Below are 8,532 nucleotides of genomic sequence, written 5' to 3'. Positions count from 1 at the left end.
CTGAAATTTCAAAGAGGCAACTCATTAACTGAAATTTTGAACATCGACAACTGGTTAACCAAATGTCAGAGCGACAAATGAGTAACCAAGCAGGCAACTGATTAACTGAAAACTTGTCATTCACATTTGGGACGGAATTCACGATGGGAATGTATTCGGCCCCCTTACCGGGCCTTGGGGTGCTGCTTTCCCGCTTGTGGAACCGAGTTGGGGTCGTCAAATGGCCTGGTGCATTGTTTGAAACACTGGTTAATGAGTTGTCAAGGTCGGAAATCATAGAACATAAGAGCAGCTCATTAACTGAAATTTTGAACATCGACAACTGGTTAACCAAAAGCCAGAGCGACAAATGAATAACCAAGGAGGCAACTCATTAACTGAATTTCGAACATCGACAACTGGTTAACCAAAAGACACAGGGACAAATGAGTCACCAAAGGGCCAACTCATTAACTGAAATTTCAAAGAGGCAACTCATTAACTGAAATTTTGAACATCGACAACTGGTTAACCAAAAGCCAGAGCGACAAATGATTAACCAAGGAGGCAACTCATTAACTGAATTTCGAACATCGACAACTGGCTAACCAAATGTCAGAGCGACAAATGACTAACCAAGGAGGCAACTCATTAACTGAATTTCGAACATCGACAACTGGTTAACCAAGAGTCAGAGCGACAAATGATTAACCAAGGAGGCAACTCATTAACTGAATTTCGAACATCGACAACTGGGTAACCAAAAGACACAGGGACAAATGAGTAACCAAAGGGCCAACTCATTAACTGAAATTTCAAAGAGGCAACTCATTAACTGAATTTCGAACATCGACAACTGGTTAACCAAAAGTCAGAGCGACAAATGATTAACCAAGGAGGCAACTCATTAACTGAATTTCGAACATCGACAACTGGGTAACCAAATGTCAGAGCGACAAATGAGTAACCAAGCAGGCAACTGATTAACTGAAAACTTGTCATTCACATTTGGGACGGAATTCACGATGGGAATGTATTCGGCCCCCTTACCGGGCCTTGGGGTGCTGCTTTCCCGCTTGTGGAACCGAGTTGGGGTCGTCAAATGGCCTGGTGCATTGTTTGAAACACTGGTTAATGAGTTGTCAAGGTCGGAAATCATAGAACATAAGAGCAGCTCATTAACTGAAATTTCGAACATCGACAACTGGTTAACCAAAAGCCAGAGCGACAAATGATTAACCAAGGAGGCAACTCAGTAACTGAATTTCGAACATCGACAACTGGTTAACCAAAAGACACAGGGACAAATGAGTAACCAAAGGGCCAACTCATTAACTGAAATTTCAAAGAGGCAACTCATTAACTGAAATTTTGAACATCGACAACTGGTTAACCAAAAGCCAGAGCGACAAATGATTAACCAAGGAGGCAACTCATTAACTGAATTTCGAACATCGACAACTGGTTAACCAAAAGACACAGGGACAAATGAGTAACCAAAGGGCCAACTCAGTAACTGAAATTTCAAAGAGGCAACTCATTAACTGAAATTTTGAACATCGACAACTGGTTAACCAAAAGCCAGAGCGACAAATGATTAACCAAGGAGGCAACTCATTAACTGAATTTCGAACATCGACAACTGGGTAACCAAAAGACACAGGGACAAATGAGTAACCAAAGGGCCAACTCATTAACTGAAATTTCAAAGAGGCAACTCAATAACTGAAATTTTGAACATCGACAACTGGTTAACCAAAAGCCAGAGCGACAAATGATTAACCAAGGAGGCAACTCATGAACTGAATTTCGAACATCGACAACTGGGTAACCAAAAGACACAGGGACAAATGAGTAACCAAAGGGCCAACTCATTAACTGAAATTTCAAAGAGGCTACTCATTAACTGAAATTTGAACATCGACAACTGGTTAACCAAATGTCAGAGCGACAAATGAGTAACCAAGCAGGCAACTGATTAACTGAAAACTTGTCATTCACATTTGGGACGGAATTCACGATGGGAATGTATTCGGCCCCCTTACCGGGCCTTGGGGTGCTGCTTTCCCGCTTGTGGAACCGAGTTGGGGTCGTCAAATGGCCTGGTGCATTGTTTGAAACACTGGTTAATGAGTTGTCAAGGTAGGAAATCATAGAACATAAGAGCAGCTCATTAACTGAAATTTTGAACATCGACAACTGGTTAACCAAAAGCCAGAGCGACAAATGATTAACCAAGGAGGCAACTCATTAACTGAATTTCGAACATCGACAACTGGTTAACCAAAAGACACAGGGACAAATGAGTCACCAAAGGGCCAACTCATTAACTGAAATTTCAAAGAGGCAACTCATTAACTGAAATTTTGAACATCGACAACTGGTTAACCAAAAGCCAGAGCGACAAATGATTAACCAAGGAGGCAACTCATTAACTGAATTTCGAACATCGACAACTGGTTAACCAAATGTCAGAGCGACAAATGATTAACCAAGGAGGCAACTCATTAACTGAATTTCGAACATCGACAACTGGTTAACCAAGAGTCAGGGCGACAAATGATTAACCAAGGAGGCAACTCATTAACTGAATTTCGAACATCGACAACTGGGTAACCAAAAGACACAGGGACAAATGAGTAACCAAAGGGCCAACTCATTAACTGAAATTTCAAAGAGGCAACTCATTAACTGAAATTTTGAACATCGACAACTGGTTAACCAAATGTCAGAGCGACAAATGAGTAACCAAGCAGGCAACTGATTAACTGAAAACTTGTCATTCACATTTGGGACGGAATTCACGATGGGAATGTATTCGGCCCCCTTACCGGGCCTTGGGGTGCTGCTTTCCCGCTTGTGGAACCGAGTTGGGGTCGTCAAATGGCCTGGTGCATTGTTTGAAACACTGGTTAATGAGTTGTCAAGGTCGGAAATCATAGAACATAAGAGCAGCTCATTAACTGAAATTTCGAACATCGACAACTGGATAACCAAAAGCCAGAGCGACAAATGATTAACCAAGGAGGCAACTCAGTAACTGAATTTCGAACATCGACAACTGGTTAACCAAAAGACACAGGGACAAATGAGTAACCAAAGGGCCAACTCATTAACTGAAATTTCAAAGAGGCAACTCATTAACTGAAATTTTGAACATCGACAACTGGTTAACCAAAAGCCAGAGCGACAAATGATTAACCAAGGAGGCAACTCATTAACTGAATTTCGAACATCGACAACTGGTTAACCAAAAGACACAGGGACAAATGAGTAACCAAAGGGCCAACTCAGTAACTGAAATTTCAAAGAGGCAACTCATTAACTGAAATTTTGAACATCGACAACTGGTTAACCAAAAGCCAGAGCGACAAATGATTAACCAAGGAGGCAACTCATTAACTGAATTTCGAACATCGACAACTGGGTAACCAAAAGACACAGGGACAAATGAGTAACCAAAGGGCCAACTCATTAACTGAAATTTCAAAGAGGCAACTCATTAACTGAAATTTTGAACATCGACAACTGGTTAACCAAATGTCAGAGCGACAAATGAGTAACCAAGCAGGCAACTGATTAACTGAAAACTTGTCATTCACATTTGGGACGGAATTCACGATGGGAATGTATTCGGCCCCCTTACCGGGCCTTGGGGTGCTGCTTTCCCGCTTGTGGAACCGAGTTGGGGTCGTCAAATGGCCTGGTGCATTGTTTGAAACACTGGTTAATGAGTTGTCAAGGTCGGAAATCATAGAACATAAGAGCAGCTCATTAACTGAAATTTTGAACATCGACAACTGGTTAACCAAAAGCCAGAGCGACAAATGAATAACCAAGGAGGCAACTCATTAACTGAATTTCGAACATCGACAACTGGTTAACCAAAAGACACAGGGACAAATGAGTAACCAAAGGGCCAACTCATTAACTGAAATTTCAAAGAGGCAACTCATTAACTGAAATTTTGAACATCGACAACTGGTTAACCAAAAGCCAGAGCGACAAATGATTAACCAAGGAGGCAACTCATTAACTGAATTTCGAACATCGACAACTGGGTAACCAAGAGTCAGAGCGACAAATGATTAACCAAGGAGGCAACTCATTAACTGAATTTCGAACATCGACAACTGGTTAACCAAAAGACACAGGGACAAATGAGTAACCAAAGGGCCAACTCATTAACTGAAATTTCAAAGAGGCAACTCATTAACTGAAATTTTGAACATCGACAACTGGTTAACCAAAAGCCAGAGCGACAAATGATTAACCAAGGAGGCAACTCATTAACTGAATTTCGAACATCGACAACTGGTTAACCAAAAGACACAGGGACAAATGAGTAACCAAAGGGCCAACTCAGTAACTGAAATTTCAAAGAGGCAACTCATTAACTGAAATTTTGAACATCGACAACTGGTAAACCAAAAGCCAGAGCGACAAATGATTAACCAAGGAGGCAACTCATTAACTGAATTTCGAACATCGACAACTGGGTAACCAAAAGACACAGGGACAAATGAGTAACCAAAGGGCCAACTCATTAACTGAAATTTCAAAGAGGCAACTCATTAACTGAAATTTTGAACATCGACAACTGGATAACCAAATGTCAGAGCGACAAATGATTAACCAAGCAGGCAACTGATTAACTGAAAACTTGTCATTCACATTTGGGACGGAATTCACGATGGGAATGTATTCGGCCCCCTTACCGGGCCTTGGGGTGCTGCTTTCCCGCTTGTGGAACCGAGTTGGGGTCGTCAAATGGCCTGGTGCATTGTTTGAAACACTGGTTAATGAGTTGTCAAGGTCGGAAATCATAGAACATAAGAGCAGCTCATTAACTGAAATTTTGAACATCGACAACTGGTTAACCAAAAGCCAGAGCGACAAATGATTAACCAAGGAGGCAACTCATTAACTGAATTTCGAACATCGACAACTGGCTAACCAAAAGACACAGGGACAAATGAGTAACCAAAGGGCCAACTCATTAACTGAAATTTCAAAGAGGCAACTCATTAACTGAAATTTTGAACATCGACAACTGGTTAACCAAAAGCCAGAGCGACAAATGATTAACCAAGGAGGCAACTCATTAACTGAATTTCGAACATCGACAACTGGTTAACCAAATGTCAGAGCGACAAATGATTAACCAAGGAGGCAACTCATTAACTGAATTTCGAACATCGACAACTGGATAACCAAGAGTCAGAGCGACAAATGATTAACCAAGGAGGCAACTCATTAACTGAATTTCGAACATCGACAACTGGGTAACCAAAAGACACAGGGACAAATGAGTAACCAAAGGGCCAACTCATTAACTGAAATTTCAAAGAGGCTACTCATTAACTGAAATTTGAACATCGACAACTGGTTAACCAAATGTCAGAGCGACAAATGAGTAACCAAGCAGGCAACTGATTAACTGAAAACTTGTCATTCACATTTGGGACGGAATACACGATGGGAATGTATTCGGCCCCCTTACCGGGCCTTGGGGTGCTGCTTTCCCGCTTGTGGAACCGAGTTGGGGTCGTCAAATGGCCTGGTGCATTGTTTGAAACACTGGTTAATGAGTTGTCAAGGTAGGAAATCATAGAACATAAGAGCAGCTCATTAACTGAAATTTTGAACATCGACAACTGGTTAACCAAGAGTCAGAGCGACAAATGATTAACCAAGGAGGCAACTCATTAACTGAATTTCGAACATCGACAACTGGATAACCAAAAGACACAGGGACAAATGAGTAACCAAAGGGCCAACTCATTAACTGAAATTTCAAAGAGGCAACTCATTAACTGTAATTTTGAACATCGACAACTGGTTAACCAAAAGCCAGAGCGACAAATGAGTAACCAAGGAGGCAACTCATTAACTGAATTTCGAACATCGACAACTGGTTAACCAAAAGACACAGGGACAAATGAGTAACCAAAGGGCCAACTCATTAACTGAAATTTCAAAGAGGCAACTCATTAACTGAATTTCGAACATCGACAACTGGGTAACCAAATGTCAGAGCGACAAATGATTAACCAAGCAGGCAACTGATTAACTGAAATTTTAAAATTGACAACTGGATAACCAAAAGTGGGAACTCATGCTTCGGACGGGCTTACATACGGCAGGCTGACGCCCGGCAGAGGCCCGGGCTTCGCCTCCCTTGCGTAAGCGACCGTCTCCGAATCGATTAAAGGCGTAAAATCGGAGTTCAGAGCGGGAAAATTTTTTCCCGAAAACGGCCGGAAAAAAAAAATGTCTCCTTTTCCGCCGAGCAGGGTGGCATTCGAACGGGCACGGGAAGCCGCGTCTAACGGTGTAAAAACGGCTTGGCTCCGACGCGGGAGTGCGGAGATATGGCCGTTCAAAATTGTACTGGAAGTCCGGAAGGAGAAAAATTTGACTGCCTGTAGCCGAAAAAAGTTCCAGCGGTCGGTCACAAAAGTCAAATCCGTCCCGCTGATTTGACACTTGTCATTTCTGGCAGGGGGGATTGGCGGGGTACCTGGAGAATGGTAGGAGGTGGTTTTTCGAGACTTTGTCTGTTTTCCAGATTACTGTCTAGGGCCTCCAGGTCTGCAGAGACCGACCCGGGCTGCCGTCCAACCGACTTTTAACCCTTTTTGGGTGGAAATTTATTTCCATTTTTAACCAATTTTCGGGTTTTTGGTCGGGCTTAAAAACGGCAGCCTGACGCCCGGCAGAGGCCGGGGCTTCGGCTCCCTTGCGTAAGGGACCGTATACGAAACGATTAAAGCCGAAAAATCCGAGTTCAGAGCGGGAATTTTTTTTCCCGAAATCGGCCGAAAAATAAAAAAATTCTCCTTTTCCGCCGAGCAGGGCGGCATTCGAACGGGCACGGGAAGCCGCGTCTAACGGTGTAAAAACGGCTTGGCTCCGACGCGGGAGTGCGGAGATATGGCCGTTCAAAGTTGTACTGGAAGTCCGGAAGGAGAAAAATTTGACTGCCTGTAGCCGAAAAAAGTTCCAGCGGTCGGTCACAAAAGTCAAATCCGTCCCGCTGATTTGACACTTGTCATTTCTGGCAGGGGGGATTGGCGGGGTACCTGGAGAATGGTAGGAGGTGGTTTTTCGAGACTTTGTCTGTTTTCCAGATTACTGTCTAGGGCCTCCAGGTCTGCAGAGACCGACCCGGGCTGCCGTCCAACCGACTTTTAACCCTTTTTGGGTGGAAATTTATTTCCATTTTTAACCAATTTTCGGGTTTTTGGTCGGGCTTAAAAACGGCAGCCTGACGCCCGGCAGAGGCCGGGGCTTCGGCTCCCTTGCGTAAGGGACCGTATACGAAACGATTAAAGCCGAAAAATCCGAGTTCAGAGCGGGAATTTTTTTTCCCGAAATCGGCCGAAAAATAAAAAAATTCTCCTTTTCCGCCGAGCAGGGCGGCATTCGAACGGGCACGGGAAGCCGCGTCTAACGGTGTAAAAACGGCTTGGCTCCGACGCGGGAGTGCGGAGATATGGCCGTTCAAAGTTGTACTGGAAGTCCGGAAGGAGAAAAATTTGACTGCCTGTAGCCGAAAAAAGTTCCAGCGGTCGGTCACAAAAGTCAAATCCGTCCCGCTGATTTGACACTTGTCATTTCTGGCAGGGGGGATTGGCGGGGTACCTGGAGAATGGTAGGAGGTGGTTTCTCGAGACTTTGTCTGTTTTCCAGATTACTGTCTAGGGCCTCCAGGTCTGCAGAGACCGACCAGGGCTGCCGTCCAACCGACTTTTAACCCTTTTTGGGTGGAAATTTATTTCCATTTTTAACCAATTTTCGGGTTTTTGGTCGGGCTTAAAAAACGGCAGCCTGACGCCTGGCAGAGGCCGGGGCTTCGGCTCCCCTTGCGTAAGGGACCGTATTCGACCCGATTAAGCCCCGAAAATGGATCCAAATGTCGGCCGACCAAGTAAGCTTGCTGGGGAGAGAGACTAAGTGCCGGGCTGGGCACCTCATTAACCAGTGAAAAGTTTTGGCTGCTGGAGAGACTAAGTCCCAGCCTGGGCACATCATTAACCATAAATGAAAAAGGCGAGGCCGAGTCTGGTGCATGGCTAACTGATTAACCAAATTGGCAAGGCCCGGGCTGAAAGTGAATGAGCGACCCGTGGCCAGGGGGCTGGAATGCGGGAGAGAATCCAACCCCCAAAATATGGAAGTCCGATGAGAAAATATTCGGCCGCCTTTTGCGGGCCTCGGGTGTTGCTTCCCGGCCTGGGAAAGTGAGTTGCTCCCGCCGAATTGACATGTGCATTTAACGATTTCGAGACATGATTAACCAAAACGCGGAAGTCCGATGAGAAAATATTAGGGCCCTTCAAGCGGGCCTCCGGTGATGCTTTCCGGCTTGGGAAAGTGAATTGCTCCCGCCGAATTGACATGTGCATTTAACGATTTCGAGACATGATTAACCAAAACGCGGAAGTCCGATGAGAAAATATTCGGCCGCCTTTTGCGGGCCTCGGGTGTTGCTTCCCGGCCTGGGAAAGTGATTTGCTACCGCCAAATTGACATGTGTCATTTCTGGCA

This window comes from Somniosus microcephalus, unplaced genomic scaffold, assembly GCF_052327205.1.
Source record: "Somniosus microcephalus isolate GS21.2 unplaced genomic scaffold, FLI_Smic_1.0 scaffold1849, whole genome shotgun sequence".
Lineage (NCBI taxonomy): Eukaryota > Metazoa > Chordata > Chondrichthyes > Squaliformes > Somniosidae > Somniosus > Somniosus microcephalus.
This window is presented reverse-complemented; position numbering follows the sequence as displayed.